The 7,350-nt window shown below is 42.1% G+C and overlaps 1 long non-coding RNA gene across 1 annotated transcript; it reads left to right on the top strand.

Annotated features, from left to right (window-relative positions):
* The first annotated feature begins 5,782 nt into the window (after positions 1 to 5,782).
* On the top strand, positions 5,783 to 6,874 carry LOC119270871. The gene is made up of 3 exons (XR_005134335.1): positions 5,783 to 5,810; positions 6,030 to 6,144; positions 6,786 to 6,874. It is a non-coding gene; the product is annotated as an uncharacterized LOC119270871 (long non-coding RNA).
* The last annotated feature ends 476 nt before the right edge of the window (positions 6,875 to 7,350 follow it).

Here is a 7,350-nt window from a genome sequence, read left to right as displayed (position 1 = left end):
GAAAAAAAAAAAGAGAGGGGTCGACGGTCACCTAGGGGTCGAGGGTCGAGAGGGGGTCTAGGGTCGCCGAGAGGGGAGAGGAAGAAGAGGAGAAATAAATAAGAAGAAGAAAAAAGAAGGAAAAGAAGAGGAGAAGAAGAAAGGAATAGTGGAGAAGAAGAGAAAATAGAATATTCTATTTTATCTTCTTCTCCACTATTCCTTTCTTCTTCTCCTCTTTTTTTCTTCTTTTTTTCTTCGATCTTCTCCTCTAGCTATTCCTTTCTTCGAGGATTCTATAGGGTCGAGGGATCGAGGGTCGAGGGTTCCAGGGTCGTCTAGGGGTCGAGGGTTCCAGGGTCGTCGAGGGTTCGAGGGGTCGAGGATCGCCGAGGGGTCGAGAGAGGTTTCCTATTGTCAAAGTAAGTACTACAGTAGCATGTTCCGCACATCTACTATAGTGCCGAGGGGTCGAGGGCTCCGGGACTGCCGAAGGAGCTGCAATTTAGACACCCGAAAGTAAGTACTATAGTAGCATGTTCCGCGCATCTACTAGTCATTCAAGCGCTAGTTTCATCAATACCATTTGGCATTCTTGCTTATCAGTTTGATTGACCTCTATTTCTTGTAAAGTGGTTGTGGCAGGAACAAGGGAAAGATTTCTGCGGATACCACGTTTACGAGTCCATCCGCCACACGACCTGTGAGCGGGGCTACACTGACGAACAATATGAAGTACGTAAATAACAACATTCACAATTTTATTTTATTATCATCATTTGTGTTGAGTTTCATTCATTCATATATATATGTATTGACCCCCTTCTTTAAATTAGATGTTTCGGAAGAGGAATTGGCGGCATTCTTTCTTGACCACGTGATCCCTGAAGACGGAGAATACTATGTGGACCCTGAGTCCATATGATTATATTTGTAAGAGATAATTATTGTATATATGTAGCCGATAGTGTCAGATAGATATACAAGAACTTGTTGTTCGACCAATCTCTCGAAAAAGGACAGGTGGTCGATATCACTTCTCTCTGTATGCATATATGTTCATGACGATCTTCTGTTTCCTTCGTTTGCTTACTAGCTAGCTAGCGTGTCTAGTCCTCTCTATACGTATGTATAGTACGTAGCGTCAACCAAGCATCGACATAAGAGAGGACACTTCTCTCTATTAATTATAGCTAGCTAACACAATATATGAAACACCTAAATTAACACCCCAAAACCGCCAAACCCCCCTTTCAAAAAAAAACAAAAACCCCAACCACAGAAATGCTGACGCGTGGATGCCTATTGGTCCCGGTTGGTGCCACCAATCGGGACCAAAGGGTCTCCTGCCTGGGCTCCGCGCACAGACCACGTGGAAGCCCATCTATCCCGGTTCTGGATTGAACCGGGACTAAAGGGACATGACATTAGTACCGACCCTTTAGTTCCGGTTCCAGAACCGGGATAAAAGGCCCTTATGAACCGGGACAACATGCCCTTTTTCTACCAGTGAGCCTGCATTATATGCTCCTCGGTTATTACCAGATTGCCCAGCTGGGGAACGTTAACGGTTTGCCCACATATATATAGGGCGCCGGTACTCTTATGTGTTGTTGGCACAACAAGCGGGGGTATCGATTGCGTCGCTTGTTCTCCCAGCTGGGGAACGGTTTTCCGCATTTTTTGCAAGCTGCTTGGCTCGAGCTCGAGCTCGACTCCTTCTGTACTCGTGCTCAATGTGCCTTCCTGATTTGGCGCTCATAGTCTGAGTCAACAGGCTTGGGGGCTGGTGGTCTAGCCATACGAATAAAGTGGTCAATCTTTTCCTCAGGCACTTTCTCCCTTGGCGGCGGTGCCGGTTTCGGTCCAAAATGGGCGTCCACTGGGGCCTTCACTATGGCTGCGTTTTGCTCCTCGGTCATGTCATAAGGCCTCTGAGGAAGAGGAGAGAGGCTTGGACCATATTTACATCGCTTGCCTCTGCCTATACCTCCTGTACTACCTCGACTCGTAGCGCTACGCACCATAGGTGCGGCGTATCTCTTCCCCGATTGCTGAGGCGGCGGAGACGGCTGACGTGGCTGAGTTGGAGTAGGAGGAGTGGCCTAACGCTGTGTCGGACTTGAAGCAGGAGGATTGGCCTCACGCGGTGTCGGAACTGAAGAAGGAGAAGTGGCCTCATGCTTTGCCGGACTTGAAGCAGGAGGAGTGGCCTACTGCTATGCCGAACTTGGAGGAGGAGGAGTGGCCTCACATCGAGGAGGAGTCGAATGATGACACGGTGTCGGTGGCCTTCGAAAGAAGATGCAATCCTTTCTCCATAGGATGATACGATGTATGGCCTCTCCCAGTGTGTGCTCCTCGTGATGTCCAGGAATGTCAAGCTCTAGCCCCGAATATTGGTCCACCACCTCATCAACCACGACACGAGCATAGCCGGCTGGAATCGGGTTGCAATGGAAGGTTGCTTCGGGGGGATTTGTATAAGCAACAGCGTCCGCCACCTTCATGGATATGTTCTTCATTTTGAAGTGTGGCGGGCGACGGGGACGGGGACGAGGACGGGGCGGCGACGGGGGCATCGACGAGGGGTGGCGATGGGGCCGGCGGATAAAAATTGACGAAATTTGTAAGTGCCGCTTATATAGGATGGGCCTTTAGTACCGGTTGGAGCCACCAACCGGTACTAAAGGTCAATTTTGGCCAGGCCAAGCAGCGGGAAGGGTAGCCCTTTAGTACCGGGTGGTGACCTTTAGTACCGGTTGGTGGCTCCAACCGGTACTAAAGACCCTATCTTTAGTACCGGGTGGAGCCATGACCCGGTACTAAAGGGGGTGCGCTGCCAGGTGAGGGGCGCAAAGTTTAGTCCCACCTCGCTGGGCGAAGGGCAACGGCACTGATTTATAAACCCAGCCGTGGCTGCTCCTTCGAACTCCTCTATATAGCAGGCTTGTGGGCCTAACTATGGCGCGCTGCCCTGTGAGCCTGCTGGCCCTTCTGGGCCTGAATTTGCACACCCGAGGTCTGGCAGGCCCACTGGGCAGCGCCCCAACAATTTTTTATATAGTTTTTTTCTTTTCTGCATTATTTATTTTCTTCTATTTATTTTTGAGTAATTTTTATATATATATTTTTTCTTTTCTACTTTGTTTATTTTCTTCTATTTATTTCTAAGCAGTTTTTTATATAGTTTTTGTCTTTTCTGCTTTATTTATTTTCTTTATTTATTTCTGAGTAGTTTTTTAATATAGTTTTTTCTTTTCTGCTTTATTTATTTTCTTCTATTTATTTCTGAGTAGTTTTTTATATAGTTTTTTTCTTTTTTGCTTTATTTATTTTCTTCTATTTATTTTTGAGTAAATTTTTTATATAGTTTTTTTCTTTTCTGCTTTATTTATTTTCTTCTATTTATTTCTGAGTAATTTTTTATATAGTTTTTTTTTTCTTTTCTGGAGGTGTAATAAGTTATTAAAATTTTGAATTGCCGGTGTAACAGATGAGTTTTCGTCCGAAACCCTGATACTTTGAAAGAGATTGTCCAATTTGTACACGAAGTGCATCCAGCTTTGGCCATGATCCTCTCTACTTTTTTGCGCATGCTATGCGGGTGAAATGATGATACCATGCCAAGTTTTAACCTTTTCAGAGTTCATTCTTAGTGCTTTTTAATTTCAGGGCCATTTAGCTCAAAACAAATCAGTAAATGCATTAAAAATAGCAAACTATGTCCGAAAGGGTTGAAAGTTGATGACGTGGCTTTGAATGGTGCTTGCTGAATAAAAAAAAAGTCCGGAGTTGTAATAAGTTATTAAATTTTTGAATTGCCGGTGTAACAGATGAGTTTTCGTCTGAAACCTTGATACTTCGAAAGAGATTGTGCAGTTTGTACATGAAGTGCATCCAGTTTTTGCCGTGACCCTCTCTACTTTTTTGCACATGCTATGTGTGTGAAATGATGATACCATGCCAAGTTTAAACCTTTTCAGAGTTCATTTGTAGTGCTTTTCAATTTCAGGGCCATTTAGCTCAAAACAAATCAGTAAATGCATTAAAAATAGCAAATTATGTCAGAAAGGGTTGAAAATTGATAACGTGGCTTTGAATGGTGCCTGCTGAACGCAAAAAAGTCCGGAGTTTGAGAGGACAGAGTGAGGGTGTAAACATGTAAAAATATACATAAAAAATACATTGATCCTCATTGATCTTTTTGTGTACAATCTAAATTGTCAATATGAGACCTCAACGGTTTAGAGACCGGTGAACACTCATATTGCGGCCACAAATTCTACACATGGAGTGCAATGAAGACCAAGTGCTTGTGATAGTTTGAGAAGTAACATATTTAAGGTGGTAAAAACCCTGTTAGCCGAGCGAGGTGGGACTAAAAAACAGCTGCAACTCCAAACCTCTAGTACCGGTTTATGGTACGAACCGGTACTAAAGGCGCTCGTGGGACCCCAGCCGGACCACGGCGTGCCACATCCTCTTTAGTACCAGTTCGTTCCACGAACCGATACTAAATGTTCGCAACGAACTGGTAATAATTAGCTCCGGCCGCCTAGCCATTTCGAACCGGCACTAATGAACACATTAGTTCCGGTTTTGTTACAAACCGGTACTAATGTGCTTCACATTAGGCCGTTTTTCTACTAGTGTGTTTTTTTTCCTGCAGGACCTTATTCCTTGCACTCTTGAGTCTTTTGGGAAGGAGAAAAAAATTGTTGATGAGTCGGCCTAAATAGATTTTAGATGATTGCCAAAAAGTTGTTATTGAAGGATTGGAGTCAAGCTTAGGATCAGTTTATCCTATGGGTCTGTACTACAAGGTTGAGGTATGTCACTCCTCATTCATTTTGCTATCGAACCTTGTTGGTTGCATTCTTGGGTGCTTTGACAAGGAGAAATTACACAATGTGATTGTGGTCACTACTTTTGATTATATTTTGCAAGCAGTTCTGTGAAGCCATTGTGGCATGTACTTAGAATTTCTGTTGATGTGCAGTGGTCAACCGACAATGCAGAAATCATGTTTATAGATGAGTGCTTTATGTCGGGGTGGACGAGCTTCCGTTAGGCCATTGATTTCCCAATGAAGGAGCTTCGAGGCAAGCACTGCAATGATGTATATTTGTATATGGCAAAATCTGTAGGAACCCTCTCCTTGTTTCCTTTTGTTCTTGGTTTTGCTCCAGTTGATTACTACCCTATGAGATCTGCACAGACAAAATTCATGTTGATTTGTTTAGTTGTGGCATGTATCGTAGCTACACCAGTCTGATAATTTAGTCCTCAAATAAGGTAGTTTCCGTCTCCCCTTTACATGTGATGGATATATGTGGTTGTTGCTTGCCGTTGGTGAAGCGAGGACTCTTACGTGTATTTTTCTGTTCTCCCTGATTATGTTAATCAGGCCGTATGTGTTCTGTTGGTCTATTTTCATTTGTCTACCTATACAGAATTTCAAAGATGTAATTTTCTATCATGTAGTTGCCTCTTTCTTCATATACTAACCCTCTCCTAAATGATAGATGAGGTAGGTGACTTATCTCATGTATTTCTTTTCTGTAAATTACAACAAGTCTATTTTAGTCAACTTAAGGGTATGTTGAATATGACGGTAAATGAAGATATTCATTCTTGTTATTGAATGTGGACAATTTGATTCATTTTAAAGTAGTTCCTTATCTTTATGACTAGACTAGGCTTCTACTTTAGCGAGTGTTTCACTTCAACACAGATTGATGCAAGAAAGAAAGAATTCTTTTGCAATAAAACAAGCATTGAGTGCCCAAAGCAGAAGAGGTTGAATTTTTTGCCGACGTAAATTTAAGGTAACCTTCTCCATGCAATTTTTTTTTCAACCATTTGTATCTAAATATCAGTACCCATTTTGAACTACATGCTCAGGCCGACCTTTTTATTTGATGTTATTGGTGTGGTATGTGTATAATTGTTAACTTGGTCGACTCCCACAGAAAACGATAGCCACCATCTCATCGAAACATCGGGACACCTTAGCCTCTATCACTTGGTTGCTGTTTTAGTAATAGGTCGTCACACATTACAGAAAACTATTTTCCATTCTGTGTCTCTATGCTCATTTTGTGCCCGGGTGCAGCTGTGAAGGAACACTACAGGTAGAGAAGAAAGAAAGGAAGAATGATGGTATGAACCACTGAGATACCAAGTCCGGCCAGCCAGATGAGTATCAGGAGAGTGTTTCTTCATTGGAAAAAAATTGTCCTTTAGAGTATATTAGTCTTTTAATCATCAATGAGTAGACTAACGCATACATTTTTTTTCGACTGCACCCATATAGTTTGTCTTTGCTGAATATACTATATTTACTTCATTTCTCTATTGAGTTAGCAATGGAAATATAAATGATTTATATACTATATAATTTGCAACCATATAATGATCAATTAACGTTGTTTCTCTATATAATTTGTCTTTGCTGAATATACTATATTTGTTTGGTCTGCACCCATATAATGATCAATTAACTACCGAAAACATCCTTTCCAGACATAATTTATTTTCATCATTTGTCTTTGCTTAGGATTCTCATTTAATTAGTGAGCACTCAGATTTGGAATATCAGCTCTTTAGTACTGGTTTATCATTTTAAGAAAATAGGAGCAATGTGATTTTGTTCTCTAGAGACTGGAATTGAATAGTAGGTCCTTTTAGTATTGTCCTACTACCATTTGTAGCTAACAGATGCATCAGTTCGACTAGGCATTATCATGTATTGTATCGTAGTATCTTTTTTTGCATAGAGTAAATACCTACTTCTGCTGTAGGTTACTTTTCTTTATAAAATTTGGTTCAGGATGCCGTTTTACCTGTTGTAATACCTTCAGCATAGAAGCAGTAGTGGTCTGCTCCTCCAAATATCTATAGCTTGTCGATGCTGCGGATGTGGCACAGGGAGCAGATGAAATGGAATAAGAGGACCCCCGGTGCGCGCACAAATTGTTTCTACCTGACGGCTGATAGTGAGGGTGAGCATCGAGTTGCAAAGTCATCGCCCTTCCCTGCAAATTACAGTTCCTTCAAATTAACCAAATCACCATCTTATTTTTTTTCCTATTTTTCTCTTATTTCTTAGATGCCTGTGACCTGTCTTGAGAAGGTTCGAGCCGAAGTATAACTTGTACAATGCATCACCAATTCGTCCGACAACACTGTTGTTGTAGAGGTAGCAGCGACCACAACTCTCCACAGAAGCATCGCTAGCTGCGGCCGTCAATGTACCTGATGTTGTGTATGCCTCTTCATCCCTTTAGTCTGCTTGGTTATTCGGTAGTTGGATACAATATAATATCGTTTATTAATCCTTTTGGTTAATTACAATATCCTACAGTC

The sequence above is a fragment of the Triticum dicoccoides genome, chromosome 3A (assembly GCF_002162155.2).
Source record: "Triticum dicoccoides isolate Atlit2015 ecotype Zavitan chromosome 3A, WEW_v2.0, whole genome shotgun sequence".
NCBI lineage: Eukaryota > Viridiplantae > Streptophyta > Magnoliopsida > Poales > Poaceae > Triticum > Triticum dicoccoides.
The sequence above is the reverse complement of the archived record's forward strand: the minus strand, read 5'-3'. Positions and strand labels throughout refer to the sequence as shown.